Source organism: Sus scrofa, chromosome 11 (genome assembly GCF_000003025.6).
Source record: "Sus scrofa isolate TJ Tabasco breed Duroc chromosome 11, Sscrofa11.1, whole genome shotgun sequence".
In the NCBI taxonomy this organism is placed as follows: Eukaryota; Metazoa; Chordata; class Mammalia; order Artiodactyla; family Suidae; genus Sus; species Sus scrofa.
The window spans coordinates 53,681,574-53,701,082 of record NC_010453.5 but is presented as its reverse complement, the minus strand read 5'-3'; positions in this window follow the sequence as shown (position 1 = coordinate 53,701,082).

Sequence of the window (19,509 nt, the reverse complement as noted above, 5' to 3'; positions counted from 1 at the left end):
TGTTTAAAGAAAAAAAGAAAAACATATAAATTATGATTCCCATTATGAAACATGATTTTGGAGGCATTAGGAAATGTAGTTAGATAAAAACCAGCTGTTCGATATTTAAGTATTAGAAAATGAGGCAAATGTCTATCTGCAGATGGCAAAAAATAGTATTAAAAATCACTTGACAAATAAATAGAAATACCTGAAGAATAAATAGAAGCCAATAAAATTGGATCCCCTTGGGGAAAGGTTTGGGGTCTAGGACTCAGGACTAGTAGAAAAGTCTTCTTGGTGTGCAGCTTATGTAAATTTGAATCTAGACTACTGTTTTCATATTCAAAAATCATAAAAAAAGAAATGATCATTGACATTTGAAATAAACTGAAAAAAATGGCACTATCTCTTACATTACTTGATTCCATAACTATAATGAAGAAAGAATAATTTCAAATAGTTTCATAACACCAGATTTTGATTATATGTCAAAAGTGGGATACACTAGACATGATCTAAGGTCCTTGGAGAAATGAGTGAATCCTGATTTAGGACAGAAAATATATCAGATGAGCCTGGGACATCTTGTGCCAAGAAACATTAGTGGGCAGTTGTCAAAATAATAAAAGAAGCAAGTTTAAATGTCTTTCACAGTTTAATTTGGGGACTATTTATATTTTTAAAAAGGTGAAACATTTGAAATACACTGGATATACAAAAAAACCTCAGGGTGGCCATGATACCTTAAGAAGGAAGAAAAGGCAAAGTGTAAAATGTCTTTGTCCAATATTCAAACAGTTTGTACATTGCCTCCTCACTCTGAATGTTGAGAGCTAGAGGGGATGTAGTCAGTCTTTACCTTGACCTTCTATGAACTATTCTACTGGAGGGCAACTAAACATCTGCAGGTAATGAATGAAAGGTATTTTTTGCAGAGAAATGATAGCTATAAGTGTAGACAAAAATACAAGATTTAAGCACAGTTTAACAATAATACATTTTGTGAAAGAGAAAGCGGAGTTAAAAACAAGGAAATAAGGAACTATGCTGATATATTGTTTATGAAAACCCTAAACACAGTTTCAAATTTCTTTTTCATCTACCTCAATTTGTAATACAGAAACAATTTGCTAAATATGTTCACTGTTTATTTTTTAATCATTCATCTGTGGCTCTCAAATGGATTTAGCCTGGATGAGGATGTAAGCCAAAACAAGCAAAGCACCACTTGACTCACAGAGATAAACAAACAAATCTGAGGTAATCAGAATATGCATGTGGTCTAATAAACTCACAGAGAATGAAAGTTTAAAATTTAATATGGTTGCATACGTCATAATAAAAGCACTGAACAGAGAGCAAATAATTTCCAGATTGCTACATCAAAATGGAAAGAAAATATATTGAAAAATATTCATTTTTATTTAACCAAAATTATGCTGGCTAGTAAGCATACTCCATATTAAAATAAATTGATTTTTCATCAGTAATTTAATTCTCATCTAATCTAGAAAATTTGAAACATGTAAACTAAAAACCTGTAAATATCTAGCAAACTAAAAATCATATTTTGTTATACTTTGGAAAATATTATTTGTACCTTAAGAAACTGGTAAAGATAAGAGTTCTCAGAATAGAATGGATAACATAAAAGGTAAATGAGAATGTATGCCTTTTCCTAGATGACAAACTATGGCTAGGGAAGGTGGACATCATTTTATCCCAAGAGCAAATTGGCTTAAACACCAAATATATTTTGGGACTTTTTTCTTTGTTAGAATATGTAATCAATATGATCATATAGTAAATATCTTATTATGACAGATAGGGTTTATGTTAACTTTTACATGAATATTACCTAATTATAATTGCAATTTGCAACGAAATATCCTTCGATTTTCATTAAATCCATATGTAACACTGACTCTATTACCTTTTCAGAAATTACTAATGATTTAAAAAATTTTACTAAATACTCAGACAATAGTTGATGAAATTCCCTATGAACTTTTATGAAGGATTCATGGTCAATAATTAAGCAATGTCTGAAAGGCACTGGGCTGCCAAAAAAAAAAAAAAAAATTGTAGTAGAAACAGAGTAAAAGTTATGGTAAATAAAATAGACTGTAATAAGTGATTTATATTTTAATGAAAGATATTAAATTTTAAGCACCTTTGTCCAGTTAAGATAGTTATGCACTGATATTAAATACATTAGTGAAAATTTGTTTTTCCTAAATAAAAACTAAGAAAAAAATTTTTTTGGTTGCATCCTTGGCACATGGAAGCTCCTGGACCAGGGACTGAACCCACACCATGCCTCTGCAGTGACAATGCCAGATCCTTAATTCACTGCACCACAAGGGAACTCTTAAGAAGGAAAAATGTTTTTAAAAACCTCAGCTTTATTATCAATCTGGTACAAAACAGTGACAAAGCTTCATAGGAAAATTCATAATGAAACCAAGTTGCCAAAAGCATCTGGAACAATTTTTTTGCCAAAACTTCACCAGCTGCCTAGCACATGAAATATATTTTAGGGTATTCAATATGTTTGCCATTTTGTTACTGCAACTGAAGATAGTAATACACAGTCTGAGCAAGTGTGTTCCATAGAAATTGTATAAAGCAAAGGGAAGCAAATTTATATACAAGGTTTGCCAAGTAAGTTTCTGTTAAGGGGAAAGAAAGTAATTGTGTCTTAAAGTAAAATGACTAGTTTATCTAGAATGAGGAAGAAGAAAACATAGGGCAGCATCTAAATAATATGGAAAGTTATTGATGGTTTATTGAATATCTTTTTATTTCTTTTGGCCAAAATTGGTAGTTTCATATTTATACATTTTTTATAAGATTAAAAATGTTTCTTTTCAGAAGCAGCTTTAAAAACAATAGCATGCTGATACAAAACTATAACATGGTTTTCTCTCTGTTAAAATGAGAAATATTTCTTAGATTATTTGTCTGCTCTTAATAAGATGTTGTAAGAGTCTTTCCTTTACCTTATGAGTATTATTCCCAGAAAGCAAAGATTCTGTGTCTCAGAATTTTTTTCTGTGCTTCACACTGATTTTATAATGCTCTTGATTATTTAAGACAACCAAGTCTATCGAAAGAACTGTTTTTTAAATAACCATATATATAAATAATCATATACATATTTTTAATATTGTCATTTTGGTTAAATGGATTGGCAGATATGTTTCTCAACCATCAATAATCCTATTTAGCCCAAATATCAAACTTCCTGACAACTGTGGATGTTTTGTCTTCTCTAAATGCTAACTGGCCTTAGCCAAAGGACATGGAAGTTTTCTTGTATCTTTATCACTATCACAGGAGGTACATTTTACAGCTTGAAGCAAGGTTCCTATCTAAATTAGACCCCTACCCTCTCACAGAGACAGGTAGATAAAGTATCTTTCTTCGTTGGTGGTTAAGCTTCATAAGGATGGGTTCCAAATTCCTTTTAGTCAATCTTTAATAATGAATATCCTTTTTATTATACTCCTGGATATTCTTCTCATTAAATGCCTGATCTCTAAGACCTTCCAACAGCTGTCAGTTCAACAACAGGCTCAGTAGAAAATATAGGAGTCATTCAGAGAAAATGAGAATGTGAAGAATGGTCTATTCCAGCCTCAATCTTGCAATGACTTCTTCCATTTCTAGTACTGTTTAGGGACAATTTTGTCTGTCTTAAACAACCAGGGGGAATGACCAATCGCTCACAGTTGCTTATCTCCTCTCCTGCTTTGTTGTGACCAAATTTTAAGCAAACTTTTACTTCCTATGAATCTCCTTGCCTTCAAGCCTAAATAAGAACTAAAAAGTAGGACACATCCCTTATCAGCTTCTCATGCAAGCTGACAGATTACAGTGAGACAATTTTCTTGTGAGACCCCCACTGATCATTTCCCTTTGCTTATCCAACTTCCCCTTAAAGGTTTCTGCTAAAACCTTTCCCTATCCTACCAAAGGAAAGCTTTGTCCCTTTGAAGAGATTCTTTCAGATTTCTGAAAACAGATCATTCTCCCTATTGCAATATCTTTGTAATTAAATCTCCCCTTATCTAAGTTTTGATTTATTTTTTTTAAATGTTTAACAACTTTATTGAGGTATAATAGATATACAAGGAACTGCACATGTTTAATGTATACAATTTAATAAGTGTGGACATATAAAAATACTCTTGATGGCATCATGGCCATTAAGGCGATAGATATGTTCAACACCATTCAAAGTTTCTTTGAGTCCTTTTGTTTTCTTTCATTTTTTTCCATGATAATAACACTTAACATGAGATCTGCCCTCTTAATAAATTTTGAAGTGCACAATGCTGTATTATTAGCTATAGGTACTATGTCATACAATAAATCTCTGGAAATTACCATTGCAACAATGTGTATGAACCTGAAGGACATTATGATAAATGAAATAAGCCCATCACAAAAGAACAAACACTACAAGATTCCACTTCTATGCTGTAGCTAAAATAGTCAATCTCATAGAAGTAAAGACGACAATAGTGGTTAATGATTTGGTTTTATTTGACACAAGTTGCAAACTGCTTTTGTTTTTCTGTATAGATCATTAAGAAGAGATATAACCACTATAAGAAGGATTCGAAAAATCAGTCCACTCTCTCCTCATACTTATTGTGCTCAAACATAGCCGTTATTGAAACAGAACTGACAAGCTATTTAAACTAAAAAAATATATCTGGAATGACATTTAGTGATTATCATATTGTTGGATTGTTTTTGCCCAACAATTTAAAAACACTCTGCAGAGTAAATTTCCCTTATGATGTGTCCCACTACCCCAAATTAAAACCCAGACCTCATTTTACCTCTTGTGCTTAGGCACAGGCATGCATCTAGGCTCCCATAATCACATTGCTCAAAAGATAAATTGTGAGGAGAGGACACCAAGAAATAGTTGTTCAGGGCACTTTATCTTAGTAAGTGCTGTTCCTCTTTGAAGGTGTGAGTGGGGTAGAGTCCTAGGAATCACCAGAGCTCACAGACTCTTTACACTGTAGCACTGACTCTGGGGAGTGGTGACAGAGGCCCTTTTGCTGGAGAAACTCCTTCTGATCTATGGTGACTGTGAGGTGGCTGAGGTGATGAGAGTACAGAATCCTAACACTAGATGACAAGGGCTCGTGGATAGGAGTAGGGCCTTGGCTCTTTGTCTGCTTTGAAGAATGAATTCAGTGAAGTGACGGAAAGCAGTGAAACAAGTAAAGAATTTATTAGGAGAAAGACCATACATGTGGCTAGACATATGGGCATATGGGACAGCTCCAGAGAAAGAGACATGCACTTTTAGGGTAGTTTAAATCACTTATGTGGGGAAGTTCTTTCAAATTTCCTCTTCACCAGTCATTTTGCTTTGTCTGGCTTCTTGAGTCCATATTTGGTCTGACTCAGGGTCCTCCCCCATATGCATGTAGATATTTTAGCCAAGATGGATTCTAACACAAGGGTTCTGGGAAGTGACATCAACTACTGTGGTCTGCTATCCCCTCCCCTCTCTGACCTCTGAGGAACCTTTCTGTGCAGCTGTATTTGGGAAGTCTCTTTGATCTCAAGAAAGAAATATTCAGGACTCAGCCTCATCCTTGTTCCTGCCATTATTTTTTGTTTGTTTGTTTGTTTTGTTTTGGTCTTTTTGCCTTTTCTAGGGCCACTCCCACAGCATATGGAGGTTCCCAGGCTAGGGGTCCAATCGAAGCTCTATCCGCCGGCCTACACCAGAGCCACAGCAACGCAGGATTCGAGCCTCGTCTGCAACCTACACCACAGCTCATGGCAACACTGGATCCTTAACCCACTGAGCAAGGCCAGGGATCCAACCTGCGACCTCATGGTTCCTAGTCAGAATCGTTAACCACTGAGCCATGACGGGAACTCCATGAGCCAATGTCTTTTAATAAATTTATTTTCCATTAAAACCAAGAAAAAAATATTCTGATAAGAGCAACTAGGAACCCTGAAATGCATCTAGGGTTAAAGCTCTGCATCACATGGATGGGAAAAATATAGATGATTTTCAAAAATGTAGCTAAGACTTATAAAGAAGTAGTAGAATTTTAATGGCTGGGACAGAATAAAACTTTAAATTGAAAAAAAAAATAGACAACTCTAGGAAGCAGAAGTCAAAAACACATTCCTATGTCAGTGTGTGAAGGAGATGACCATTGATTAGCAAATGACAAAGTACTCTCAATTGAAATATGAGAGGGGAAGAATGGAAGTGAATGGAAAGGAATGGGGTTTCCCTATGGGACCACTGCATGGTATGAGAACTTAGCCTCCATGACTCCTATAAGTTTCTCAGTCACCTGAGAAAGCCATAGCTGACAAGGAGTCTTGTCCCTTTTCTTCAGAGCAAACACTCTCATGTAATACCTTCACCTGTATGCCAACAAATTCTATTAAGGCAGTCAAATTGAGAAAAGGTGTCAGATCAGCTTCTTATGTAGACACTCAGCCCGGACCATGCAGTCTCTTTCAACTGAGCAAACCCTGGTATCTTTCAACTGAGAAGGCAGGTACCTGTTACACAATGCCAAATAAAACTCAGGGTCATCGACTAACATGGGAGATCCAAGAACCAGCAGAGACTCGCCCAAATTCGTCTGGACTCCCTAATGAGGTGGATGGGCACAAGGGGTCTCTGCTGGTACCAAGGCTCTGGTTCCTTGTGGAGTTGTAGAATTAAGGCTATAGAGAGACACCTGGTCTGAGGTCCTTTTTGGTGGTCACCAAAAAATGTCAACTTAAAAAATATATCCACAACCCTAAAAGTTGAGAGTTAAGTTTTATTTGGAGAATAATGAGGACTATAGCCCTGGAGGCAGCATTTCAGAAAGCTCTGAAATACCACTCCAAAGAGGAAGAGGCAATGTCAGTATATATGTGATTTTGGTGAAGGGGGGGCTACGTGCACACATTTTACAGAAATTTGCTGCTAGTCTCAAGAAGGTTAGTGCTAGCCACGAGGAGCAGACATCACCACAAAGGATTTTAGTGCTTTTCTAGATTCAGGAAATACAAGATTTGAGCTCATAAAATCTTCTCCTGAAAATATCTATCTGAAGACCTGCTCTGCCAGTTTTTCCAGAACACAGAGTACCTCACTCCTTACCTTCACTCTGAGCAGTTTCAGGGGGTGTGGAGGGTCAGTAGCTGAAGTGGCTCATGATTCAATCCGTGCAGAAGACTGAACTATAAGTGCCAATCTCTGGTTCACATCTACATCGCAATGCTGTGGACAGTAAGTTGCTGTTTTATGACTTCATTTAAATCTGCTGTGCTTATGATATTAGCGATGATGTAGATAATTAAAGATGCTTAAAATGAGTGTGATTGTTAGGTAGGATACATTAGGGACTTGGACCTGGCTGATTCAAAACTGGTCATTCATCATTATCAAAAACAGGAGGCCTGTGCTCAAACAATGAAGACGCATGCAGGTACCAGAGGAATGCTCTTTGGAGCACTTCTCCCATGAAAATAAGGTGTTCCCACCTGAAACTGATGCCGGAGAGATGTTGCCGGGAAAGGTGTTACTTAATCCAGGTTATTATTCAAGCAGCTGGAGGATGAACTTCGCGAATACACAGGCAGCAAGCCAGCAAAGTCTTTCTTACAGGAAAGCAAATAGCTCCCAGGGTACCAACATGGGGTCCAGAAAGATGTGTTTTTTTCCCATTGGCCTTGCCCAGTTACCTATATCAATCTTTGTCCAATAGGGGTCTAAGGGGTGGAAGTGTCGCATAAGTTTTATGGTTTCTTTGCCCTTCTCTTCCCTCAGACTAAATCGCCACTCCTCTCATTCCTTTTCTATCAGTTGAGGAGTGGGTTAGAGATTAAGTCTATGTGGGCATAGGTACACTTCCTATAGTAAACAAGGCCTGTGGAGATGTTACTCCCTGGAGCCCTTAAACCACAAATGTTAATCAATAGCCATATCAAAGAATGCATTGAAGCCCATGTTCCTATACTGACTATCTGGGTTATTATTCTGCCTCAGAACCAATAAGAAGGTCAAAATGTGCACTCCCCCCCCCATTACAATGATCAAAACAACACTCAGCCCTTACACACAGTGCAGAGGGAATGGGACAGGAAATTAGTAGGCTGGGGGCAAGAGAATAGGGATTCCCAAACAGGTCTGCAATATAGGATATAAGGAAAGACATATAGGGATATATAGGCACAGTCCCTACCCAGGGCACCCTGCTGTCTCTGAAGATGCAAATAAAACTTGCTGTACACCGCTACTTGACTCTTGATTGCAACCTCAGGCAACCCACAGGTGCATTTTTTCTCTCCAGGCTATGGACTGGAACAGCTCATTAAAAGAGCCCAAGTCAGAGCTGTCACACTGTGGTGTTGGTTCCAGGGGAAATTCTCTTCTACTCAGAACCACTCCAATGATTGCTCCTGCCTGGGGAGATGCCTGCCTCCATCACTGCACAGCAAGACCACTGGGTCTATCCCAGCGCCGATGCAGCACCTTCCGGCCAGAACAACCTTCCCGCCTGCCTCCATCCTTGTGCAACAAAGCCCACTGGCTCTATCTCTATCCCAGTGCCACTACAGCACTTCTCAGTCTGTGCCTCCAAATCCTTGTTGTATGTAGGCAAGGATCAAGAGAGAGCGCAGAGCAGAAGAACCTGACATGATCACTGTCCAAAAAGAAGATATTTTCCTCTTCAACTCTAAGTTCTTCTGGCTGGTCTAAGAATTAAATTGGCATGAGCAGGATTAACAGGAGAAAACCAAACAAAAATTTAATTACGCATGAGAGATACTCAGAAATACTGAGTAACTCACCAAAACAGGAAAACATTTCTTAGCTAAAGAAAAAAAAGGTATGTGGAATGTAGTGAGAGTCAGTTCTTAGAGGTGACCAGGAAAAGCACAGTAAAACAGAGTGATTTTGATGCAGATTTAAGCCTTTTCCTTCTCTTAGCATAAGCTTTTCTAGAGATTAGGTCATCCTCCACTTCCAGGGGTAGGGAGACTTCCCCTACAAATGTAAATGTTCCTTACCTAAGGGCAACTCCTACCTGGTTCCACAGCCCTTCCAAGATAGCTGTTTCTCAAAAAATAACTAGCTTAAAACAATTCATATGCAAAAGAGATCTATTGTAGGGTGGCATATTTTGCTCCCCTACACTGTTTTTCCTTGAAAAATAACCAATATTCATTGGTTCAGAAAGTATGATATAAGTGAATGAAACCTCATTAAAATGTGGTTGTTATACGGAGTAAGGACAAGTTGTGTCAGGAAAAAAAAAAGGAGGGGAATCAGATTTATGTTTTTATTTTGAAATAAATACAAAAATAAAAAAAGTATTCTAAATTACTATGCATTATCCTAAAGGTATTCCTTTACTTCCTCTCTCTTTTTAACCTCTTTCTTGACTGATTTTAAGTATGAATACTCCCTTAGGCTATTTATGCTAATCTTAAGAGCACTAATTATTCAGAATTCTTATCTGACAAATGCACACTCACACACCATTTGTCTCTGGGCTTAGCAGCATTTTAATGGTGATAAACAGAAATACTTCCAAGAGTAATTGACTGCCATTTTCTAATTATGTTTTATTCTATTACTTTGCTGAAAAGATTTTTACTGATGCATGAAAAATATTCCCAAGCAGGAGGCATGGTTTTAATTATTTTATTGTCTTCTGTCAAAGTTTGGATTTTGCTTTAAATCTAGACACTTGGATATTCTTGTGTCAAGCATACCCTTTGTTTCTTAGTAGTTGTACAGTTGATTAACAGATATTTAAATATTATTCACAGAGAATGATTCTGATAGTGAGGTTTATCTAAAGTGGCTATTTAAAAATCCTTATCTATTATGCATTATGTATGCAGATGTTTTATGATGCTCATTTTTCATGGAAAGTATAAAGAATCTAAGAAAACATCTAAGAAATGCAAAGTGGATTTCAAGTGTTTGAAAACATGCTTTTTAAGATAATAACCAAAATAAATGAAGAATGAAATATTTAATAATATAATGATATTTGGGGTCATTTCAATTAAAATGGAATTTTTAACTTACTTTTTTCATAAGAATAGAACTAAGGTTGGAGAAACTTTTATTACAAATATCTACTTTGTATGTGAGGCAAATTTAAGAATAATGAATTCAGTTAAATACATAAATATTATGTATTTAACTGAATTTTGGCTACATATAATAATTTCTGTCTTCAAGTACATATTCCACTCCAGATAAAAACATGATCATTAAATCTCTACGAATCAATGATATAAATATATAGCATACTTACACAAACAAAACAGGCTTGTTCCCATATTGTAACCCAGCAGGAGGACCCTATGGAGCCTTCCTGGGAAAGACTCTTTCCCTCATGTCTTCTGCCTGCTTCTTATTTGTAAAAAAGCTGTAGTTTCTCAGGCCTTCCCTGAGTCACAAAAGCCTGGCTCAAGACTTAATAATTGAAAAGATGTGAACATGTAGTGACAAAAATAGCGGTTAGGCCAGGAGGACTAGTAACAACTCACGGTAAATTCTGTGACTATGGCAGTCACAGAATCTTCAGTTCCTCTCTAAAGTACCTGGATAACAGTATCTGATGTGCATTTCCTGAGTTATTTTACAGATGCAAAAACCTCGACCAAATGGAGGAAGTAAACTACTTAATGACCATGAGCACTTAGTTCCCAGGTCTACCAGAGCCTGACAATTGATAGCCTGACAATTCTAATAAGAGAATTGTACACAAACTGATCACACACTCTGTGACGCTCCCCTCATTCTGCCTTTAAAAATGCTTCCCTGGGAGTTTCCGTCGTGGCTCAGCAGAAATAAATCTGACTAACATCCATGAGGATGCAGATTCCATCCCTGGCCTGGCTTAGCAGGTTAAGGATCCAGTATTGCTGTGAGCTGTGATGTAGGTTGTAGATGTGGCTCAGATACCATGTTGCTGTGGCTGTGGTATAGGTCAGCAGCTACATCTCTGATTTGACCCCTAGCCTGGGAGCCTCCATATACCTACTGTAGATACAGCCCTAAAAAGACCAAAAAAAAAAAAAAAAAAAAAAAAAAAAAAGCCTCTCTGAACTTCACCAGCGAGTTTAGGTATTTTGAGCATTATCTGTGCTGACTCCTTGTCTGGTACCTTAAAATGAATGCTGCAGTTTCCTTCACCACAGTAGATTGGCTTTACTGTACACAGGTGCATGGACTCAAGTTGGTTTGGTAATAATACTAGGCATTTACAATTAATGCTCATGTATTAGGAGTTATGTACATTATTTACACTGAAATTTCTAACTGAATATTAAATTTGTTTTTCTTTTTATGCATTTTTTTTTTAACATACAAAACTGTATAGTTAGTACCAGCTATGTTTCAGGCAATGAGAATATTATGGAGAACAAGAGATACAAAGACTGCCTTGAAGGGGTTCATTTTATCATGGGCTGAGATGAACAGAAGAGTAGGAAGTAAATGACATAAAAATAAAAAATCATTGCAGTTATTGATAAAGTCTATGAAGAAAATAAAAATTTTTTTGGAGGAGGATTGAGAGGGCAGAGTAGAAAGACATGGGGCTGAATCCTCCAAATACTACATCAAAATTACATTTGCATGTGGAACAATTCTCACTCAAAACCACCTATAATCTGACAGAAGGACTCTTGTACAACCAAAGCTGTAAGAAAGCTAACACATATGGTTGAGTATGAATAGAGAGTGATTGAGTAGGGACCTGTGTCCTAGGAGGGAACTCAGAGGAAAAAGGTGATTACACAGTGGGCAGTCACACTGGAGAGTGAGCTGTGAGAGCCTCAGGTTGGGTTTCCAGTCCTAGGGTCCTACAGGAGAGATGAGCCCCCTTGGTTGATTGGCAGACTGCTGGGTGGTGAGAGGGTGGTAGGAAGCCCAGACTCTGCTCATGAGGAATGTGTGTCCTGGCTTGTCTTCAAAGCAGGGCAGAGAGAGGCCTACTGCCAGGTTTCACAAGGCTGCCTTGGTATGTGCCCCAGCCCAAACCAATAAAAAAAAAAAAAAAAGGAAATAAAAGTTATCTGAATTAAGGAAAATAATTGATGTAAAAAGTAAACATTTAACAAGGAACTAGAAAATATAAAGATACAATCATAAATGAATATTTTAATAGCTGAGTTAAAAAATACACTAGAAGGAGTGCGTAACAGACTAAGTAGCACAGAAAAGTGCATTAGTGAACTGGAAGATAGAATAATGGAAATCATCCAACAGAAGGGCAGAAAGAAGAACAAACTTTGTAAAATGAAAGCAACTTAAGAGATCTCTGGGAAAACATTAAGCTTACTAAACTTCACATTATAGGGGGTCCCAGAAGAAGAGAGAGAGAAGAGGATCAAAAAATGTATTTGGAGAAATTTTGGCCGAAAACTTCTTAAAACTGAAGAAGGAAATAGTTATCTAGGTATAAGAAGCACAAATGAACCTAGAAAGGCCCACACCAAGGCATAGCATAAGTAAAACTGGAAAAAATAAGGAGAGAATTCTAAAGGCAACAAGAGAAAAACAAAGTCATGTACAAGGGATTCCCTCTAAGCTTATCAGTTGATTTTTCTGAATAAACTTTGCAGGCCAGAAGGGAATGGCTTGATATATTCAAAGAGCTGATAGGGAAGAAGCTGCAAATAGGATACTCTACACAGCAAGATTATCATTTAGAATAGAGAAGACAGAAAAAAATTTACCTGAACTTTGATGAGGTCAAATTCTTATCACTGACCCCATAAAGAGTCTTTGTCCCTGAAACCAGGGCCATATTTTTGCAAGAGCTCCCTGGAGAGAGCTGGAAAGGAGACTGGTTGATAGCAATACTTTTGTGTTAATTAAGTACCTCTTCTGTGGTGTAGGCATTTTAATGACCATTCACAAATAGGGGGTGAATAGTACATGAATAGTACACAGATGTTGTATCTTTCTGGAGCTGCCAATTAAAATATTAAAGGTCAAGGTACAGTAGGCTCAATGTTTGTATCCACTCAAAATTCATATATTGAATCCCTGGTGTGATGGTATTTGAAAGTGATTAAGTCATGAGAATACAGCTTTCATGAATGGGAATAGTGTTCTTATAAAAGAGATGATGAAATAACTTACCACATGAGGAAATGAGAAGAATGCTGTCTGTGAACCAGGAAGCAGGACCTCAACCGACACGAAATCTGCTGCTAGCTTGATTTTGGACTTTCCATCTTCCAGAACTGTTAGAAGTAAATGTCTGCTGTTCAAGCCACTCAGTCTCTGGTATTTTGTTACAGCAGTCTGAATAGACTAAGAGAGCCGATAAATTTGAATTTCAATTGAACACTGAAAATTGTATGGGCCATATTTCACTAAAAAAGCATTTGTTGTTTACCTGTGATTCAAATTTAATTGAACAAATGCATTTGTATTGGTTAAATCTAGCAACCATACACAGACTTAATTACATATCATCTAATTATGGTACCTAATTATCTAATGCTGTCTCTTACATTTCCTCAGATATATGGAAAATGTTTGACCCCATATTTCATTTTTATGATGTTTAACATTTTTATATTTTATTTTCTGGTCATTTTTGATGTATTTTATTCACTGATTTATATTCAACTTTTCAATATTATTTTATTTCCAGTGATACTTATAAAATCAAAACACTTTCTTTCTTTACTTATCAAATAAAGTTATATTTGAACTGTGACTTTGCCTCCTTGATATGACTTCAATTATTCATCTGCTGTATTAGACAGGCTGCCCACGTGAATGAGATGGTGCCCTCCAATTGAATACTTGAGGAAAGTTGGGTAATTGTACTAGCACCCATTTCAAAAACATGGGTAGGCTATGAGGAAATGGCAAGTAATGTATTTTCCTGGAACTAGCAGCAGTGGAGTGTTCAACCACCCTAGGCTTAAAGGAAATAGTTATGGGGAGAGGGCACCTTGACAGGAGAGAAACTGCCTGTTGGTCATATTACAGGAATTTGACCAGGGTAATAATTATACTAACCCCATATCTTCCCTCCCCCTCCTTCTACAGATGTGTCTTCTCTAGTGGTCCCCACTGGCCTATACATTGGAAGCCAGAAAGTAAGAGAGCTGAGGATACAGGTTAGGTTCATTTTGCTCAGAAACAATGTAAAGAATGGAAAAAATGGAGTTCCTGTTGTGGTATAGCGGAAACAAATCTGACTAGTAACCATGAGGTTGTGGGTTCAATCCCTGGCCTCGCTCAGTAGGTTAAGGATCCAGCATTGCTGTGAGCTGTGGTGAAGGTCGCAGATGTGGCTCAGATCCCATGTAGCTATGGCTGTGGCCGGCAACTACAGCTCCGATTTGACCCCTAGCCTGGGAACCTCCATATGCCGTGAGTGTGGTTCTAAAAAGAAAAAAAAAAAAAAAAAAAAAAATTAGAGAATAAATATAGAGAAGCAAAGTGCTGGAGAAAACCAAACACTTCTGTGACCTTATTTTTCATTTTTATTTACTATACTTTTTTTTTGTCATTTTCTTATTTTATTCTTTATGATAAATCTTTCTGCACTTATCAATTTTAGTTGGTTTCTCCACTTTTTTTTTTTTTGTCTTTTTGCCATTTCTTGGGCTGCTCTCCAGGCATATGGAGGTTCCCAGGTTAGGGGATCCAATCAGAGCTGTAGCCGCCGGCCTATGCCAGAGCCACAGCAATGCAGGATCTGAGCCGTGTCTTCAACTTACACCACAGCTCACGGCAATGCTGGATCCTTAACCCACTGAGCAAGGCCAGGGATCGAACCCGCAACCCCATGGTTCCTAGTCGGATTCGTTAACCACTGAGCCACAACAGGAACTCCTATTTCTCCACTTTTTACCCATAGTAATTTATTCTAATTTGCACTCCAATTTGAATAGCAGTTACCTTTAAACATTTTAAAAATATATTTATATTTTATTTTTAATAATCAATTACTCCTACTTTCTTTCTACTAAATTAAGCAATGATGAAAAGCAGATAAATTAGCACTCATCCAGTACACCTTCATGGGTCTCGAACTATGAAGGTTTATATGAAACATCTAGCAACAGAATTCCTTTGAGAAATGTTTTTAAAAAATAATAAGTAGTTTAGTCTGGGTTGAAATTGAAATGATGAGGGCAAGTGTTACCAGATGAGATATAAGGGAATAAATTACCAATATACTTTGGGAGTGGTGGAGGCTAAAAATAGTTGGTGAAACTGAGATTAGAGAACCATACAGAAAGACATAAATGACAGAATAGTATGGTAAAAGTAAATTTCATAAAGAGATATGTCAAATCTTTAAATTTAATTTAAATTTCTATCTCCTAGTGCAATTGCCTGAATGACACTAAGATGTTCAACTCAAAAGTGCATATAACCACATAATTTCAAATATTTATTAATTTTCTATTTGCAAAACAATCCCTGGAAGGCAGGCAGGCAGAGGTACAGACATAACCACTTTAAAGAAAAATAAACTTACTCTTGGAGAAAGCTTTCGTGTGCTCAGGCAATTATAACAAAATGACATAGACTGAGTGGCCTTAAAACAATAGGAATCTATTTTCACACTTCTAGAGAATGGAATTTGAGATTAGAGTTGTCTAGACATGGTAAGAGCTTTCTTCCTGGTTTGCAGATGGCAGATAAAGAGAAAGTTCTGATTTCTCCTCCTCTTCTTTTTTAAATTTTTTAAAATTATAGTTGATTTACAGTGTTCTGTCAATTTGTGCTGTACAACACAGTGACCCAATCATACATATATACTTGTTCTCCACAGTAATTTGTATACATATACATTATTTTCCTCCTCTTCTTCTAAGGCCACTAATCCCATTATGGGGCCCCATGTACATAATCTCATCTAAACTAAATTACCTCCCAAAGGCCCGGAATGGAGTCCTAATCCCAAACTCCACAGGACCAAATTGTGATTTAATTAGTTTTGGCTCTCTCAGAAATGGAATGCTAAACTAGGCCATCAGGAATCACCCAATCAGCACTAATCTGCCTGATGACCTCTGCCATTGCCTAAAGGAAATTAACTTTTCAATAACCAATTCAATTTTTTGCCTAGTGAAACTTCCTTATCTTTGCTCCTTTCTGGCTCCAAAAGCCTTCTTTTGTTCAGCTGCTGGGAACTCCTTTCTAACTGTCAAATTGGATGCTACCCAATTTTTGATCAAACTCAATGTTTCCAATATGCCTCAGTTTATATTTTAATAAGGGATTAGGGCTTCATCATCTGAATTTTTGGAGGAAGTCACCATTATTATTAATCTTGCCTGCTGGATTGAAGAAAGTATAGTTTTACATTTCTTAGTTACAGTTAATTATACTATACATCGATCTCTAATTAAGTGTTTACGTTATCAATATGATACCTTAGAAAATTAAATCTGCCAACTGGAATTCACTACCAATATTTATTTCTATTCACCCCCTTCCTTTTTTTAATGGCTGCACCACCTGCAGCATACAGAAATTCCTGGGCCAGGGGTCAAATTGGAGCTGCGGCACTAGGCTACCACAGCTTGAGTAAGGCCAGATCCTAATCCCACTGAGGCCAGGAATCAAACCCACATCCTCACAGACAATATGTCGGGTTCTTCACCTACTGAGCCACAAAGGGAACTCCTCTGCCCATTCTTAAAAAGTAAGATATCTTATAGTAATAATGATGATTCTTCAATAGTTCCAATTTCCAGCAGAATTTCTGTGTTCATTTCAATATATTTGTGTTTTTAAAAGTATATAGACAAAAATGACTTAAGTGGATTATTTTATTGAATATAACCCATATACCTTTTAGCAATTTGTTGTGACCTAATCTTATTTTTACATGACTAGGATAATAAATAGATGATAGAGATAGATAGCAAGATAGCTAGAAAGCTAGCTACAGAGAGAGAGAGAAATAGGATAAACACAAGAGTTTGGGAAAATGTGGTGAAAACTGTGCCTAAATATTCATTCTTAAACAATGGAGCATTAGATTCTAAAAGGAATGCCATCTAGGATAATAAAGTGAAATGGTGTTGTTGAGTCAGCTCTGTAAACATTTGACTGAATATATCAAGTTAAATTTTATAGAATTCTAAAGACAATAAACATAGGGATAAATGATTCTGCTAGTTATCACTACATTGTTTCAAATATATATGCGTGTTGTGAAAAAATATATACCAAAATTGAAGTCACACATATTTTTTTTTCCTGCAGAATTCTGATATGGTTAGTTATCTAACCATATTAGTTATCAGAATTCTGATCCATGGATTAGTTATTATTTTATCATTATTTTTGTTTTGTAAAATAATGGTACCACTGAAATCACATATAGTAAAAATTAAGTTAAATCTTTTAAGAAGCTTGAAGTATTCTTTGTGTGCCTGAATGAAGTTTGGAATAAAAATCATGACACTTACAGTGAAAGCTGTGTTGCATTTGACTCCCACATGTTATTCTGTTAGGGCCTGAATGTAGTAATAAATGCTGGACCAATTATGACTATGATTACATGTAATTGATTTCGTACATAATGGATCTTCCTCTCTTTCCCAGTTAACTTAACTGAATTGTGTTTCCATGACATTTTAGAATCAAAGCAACTACTAAAATCCAGTTATTGGTGGACAGAAATAATAGGGACTATTTCATTAAAAAACAAACAAACACATATCAGCGAGTAACAATTTCTAGACTCCAGAGAGTTGAGAAGAGACAAGACAGTGTGTAAGTTTCCTTTTGTAACTGAAGAATTGCTGTATTAAATAGAACCTACTACATACATTGAATAATCAATTCCTCTTAAAGTTAAATTGGGCCTGACAAGAGTACAAGTATCATTATACAAGAATCATTTTCTTTCAAAAGATAAAGAGGAAAAAAAATCAATTTCTATGGTATCCTGGGGAATTTTTAAAATTATTAACTTCAAAATAATGACCCTTTCAGAGAAGTAAGAAATAATGTCAACATTCATATGGTCCTAGGCTAATTTTACATCATAGATCACAGAATTTTTTTCCTTTTAGATTCGATAGCTCATAAGTATTGCCTATTTTGGAAAGAAAGTAAATACACTTCTCTCTGTATCCGGAGGCTTTCATTCCCTATCACGACACTGCTTGGCAATTTGGTCTTGAGATACTGCTCTGCTTTGATGGAGAGAAATTAGAAAAAGGGACAGAGAAGGCAAGTGGGAAATTATTTCTTTAAGTCAGTTATTTAAAGTTTGATCCTTAAACTGAAATTGCTAATATTCATTAAAATACTGCTTTGTTAAATGAAAGACTAGTAAATTAGACATTCATCTAAAATATACGTTTTACCCTAGAGAATATTTTGCAAAGCTGTAATAAGCCCTGAAAGTAGTCTTTAATATTCTTACCTTATGCTTAACTAGACAATTTTACATTGAATTGTCATAATAAATTCTTTTTTTTTTTCCTAACCAATGGAACCAGTCAATTCAGCTTCAATTACTCCGGCTTTTTGACTGCAATTCACTCACTCTTCAAAAACATGTTATTTCAAGCCTTTAAATGTTAGTTGATGATAGTGTTAAGTTGTAATACATGCCTTGATTTTAAAATAGGATAAGGTGAGCAGAGCGATATGTAGCATATCCATATGTAGGCGTGTTGCATTTAATGTAGGTCTTAAACCTAAAAGTAAAATGTGGTATAATTTTGATACATATTCAACAGATGACATGTGATAATTTAACTTATTTAAAAAGATGCAACTTTACATTTTCACAAAACAGCTGTAGTTTGGGCTTTATTCATAGTACTTTTGATACCAATGACAACTCTGACCTGAGTTGCTGTGGCCCTCCAACCTACTGAGCAGAGCAATAAGCAAAAAGGAATTAAAAAATATGCCAACTCGATTTGACACAATTTTTTAAAACAAACTCTCAAGTTAATATCACCTAATGAACTGTAATTATAGTAGAATGATTTCTCTTTAATTGCTCAAGTAGAGACTTTACATCTAGATTTTCACAGATGTTAATATTAGTTTCTAATGAAATACGGAGAAAAGTCAATCTAAATCTATGCAATTTTATATACTGTCATAATTACAAGCTTTTCTGCCTAAAACACCCTTCTCTCTCAATGTACTATTATATTTTTAGAGATTAAAGTCATAGCATATCAGAAGTTAAGAAAAAATTACAAGCATGTTAAGTCTTTTTTCCTAATGACCAATTAACTTACCTGTTAATGTAAGGAGGAAGCAGAAATATCATCCAATATAAATTTCAGATATAATAAATGTTATAAATGTTCAATGAGTATAATATATGTCAATACATGTCAGTGAGAATATTCTTTTAGTGTTCAGGGCAGTGGAAAAAAAGAAAGTAGAAAATAATGATATTATGACTACAATTAAAAAGTACATTTTCTCTAAGTCCATGATTTTCTTTTCTGAGGAGATGTTCATTTGTGCTGGATATA